Source organism: Poecilia reticulata, chromosome 5 (assembly GCF_904066995.2).
Source record: "Poecilia reticulata chromosome 5, P_reticulata-male-v2, whole genome shotgun sequence".
NCBI classification, from domain to species: domain Eukaryota; kingdom Metazoa; phylum Chordata; class Actinopteri; order Cyprinodontiformes; family Poeciliidae; genus Poecilia; species Poecilia reticulata.
Window position 1 is genome coordinate 18,036,384 of NC_088834.1, and position 2,171 is coordinate 18,038,554.

A 2,171-nucleotide genomic window follows, 5' to 3' on the forward strand; every position below is an offset into this window, starting at 1 on the left:
TCAGTGTTATTATTTTAAATGATAACAGTCATAGATTATTTTTTTTTTAATCTCTTAAAGAACTGATTTTACTTATTGCTATTTCAGTGTTGACATGAAATGTAGTCAATGTAAGAATTTAATGCTTACTGTAGTACAAAATAGTGTTAGTCACTGATCTGGTAACATCATGGCTACCTGTCTAATAGTGTGTAGTTTATTCAATGGCTGGACTCTACCAGACCCAATGGTATCTGGGACCATGACTTGTAATCTACTGACAGGGTTTGCTAGTGAAAAAGTATGACTATTATTCCCACAAAGTACTTTGAAACAACTGACTTTTACTTTATGTTTTTCTCGATAGCGGTGTGGCGCCATCTTGTGTCCCAAAGCCCTTCAAGCAGAATTAAAACTCAATCGTATCTACTTTTGCCTTATTTATCACAACATCTATTATTGCGTAGCAGATAACTTTAATGTTATATTCTCTGGGCCTCGCCTATGGCAACTGTCTATCAACAACCGAAATTCAAGACGCAACACTTATTGGGCTTATAGAATAATCACACCAGCACTGCCCTTTGCAGAACGTGCGGCCGAAATAGCTCAGTTGGGAGAGCGTTAGACTGAAGATCTAAAGGTCCCTGGTTCGATCCCGGGTTTCGGCAGTACGACGGGGACAACACATTTTGTGAGTTACTGATTCCCAAATGCTTAATATGCTTTACGCCATGATTATCTTAGATGTTATTATAATTTTCCTGGTGAATATCTGGCAGAAACAAATAAAACAAAATAAACAAAACGTTTTTGAAAATAACTAAACAAAGAATAGTGTCCAGCTTCTCTCTTTTTTTCTTTCGCTTTATAATTTGTTTCTGTACCACCGGTTTGTAAGTAATACCTGTGGGGAAATGTTGGCTCTTTTACAATAAAATGAAACTAATTTGCAGAACTTCCACCAGGGGGCAGTGTAGTTCAATAAATCAGTCAACAACAGCGTTTTCGTTAAAAGGAACAAGAAATTCGTGGAGCTCCTATGAAATATTTGGGGAGACATTTCCCCTTTTAATGTGGAGGAACTTGGCATAGTAAAAGCTATAGTTAGAACAACAATAAACAAAACCGAAAATTCAAGGCAGAGTGCACGGTGCTTGCTGTATACAAGTTTATCTGTTTAACTTAAAGAATGTGGGTAATAATGAAAAAGTTTCAAACATTATTCCAAAATTTAGTGATGACATTATCTTATTCTTGTACGGATAAGAGAGAACGTTTTCAGCTTTTTGCACATGTACTGAAGAAACGACTGTGATAACACCAAGCAAACAGTCAGGAGTTATTAAATAATGCTACTTCTAAAATACGCAAAAGAAACTCTATTTTATTTTTACATAAAACACATTTTGCTGTTGTTGTGGTTTTAAGCAACAAGACAAAACAAACTGTTTCAGGTAACTTGAGTAAATGGAATACATTAAAATTTTAGAACCATAACCCTTCTAAATATAAAAACTAAATTAATCATAATCAGTCTGAATGTTGTTTTTCCTCTTTTCACAAAATATTATTTGTAGACATTCGCCTCTTAAAAGCAGAATATGGGTACTGTGTGGGTAATCTTGAGCAGAGTCTCAACCAGACAGTGTCCTGGAATTTTAAAAATTACTTTTTCATTGGAAATAATAAGAATGGATGTGTGGCAGCGTGATGGAAACTCAGAAAAAGGAAAGATAATATTTCAGAGCTCTATGGAAACAACATTTACTTGTGAAAAACACATTTTGCCCCAGGATAAAGACAGAGTTGGAATCTAGGGAAAGGAACAAGCCAAACTTAAATAAACATGACACACTATACTTGAGGGCTGTTTGTGAGCATAAAGTTCATCAGGTACGGAAATGCTTTCCTTTGCTGTGGGTTGTGCATTTTATGTGGCCTTTATCAGTACAAACCATCTGCTTAAATGTTTATTGTTCAAAGTCAGCAACGGCTGTCTTAACTATTACTGCTACAGGTTTAGTCATGATAATTAGCGTTAGCTGCAACTAGACCTTTCACAATAAACAACAAATCAATTAATCACATGATAAATTAAAACAAGCTCAATTGTTTTCATTTGCATGATTTATTGTTTTTCTCTTTTCTGTTTCTGTTTACCAAAAACTGGATGATAAAATTCTCAACTA

At 34.8% G+C, this 2,171-nt stretch overlaps 1 non-coding gene across 1 annotated transcript; it reads left to right on the forward strand.

Moving 5' to 3' along the window:
- The first annotated feature begins 577 nt into the window (after positions 1 to 577).
- Positions 578 to 650, forward strand: trnaf-gaa (transfer RNA phenylalanine (anticodon GAA)). The gene has a single exon. It is a non-coding gene; the product is annotated as a tRNA-Phe (tRNA).
- The last annotated feature ends 1,521 nt before the right edge of the window (positions 651 to 2,171 follow it).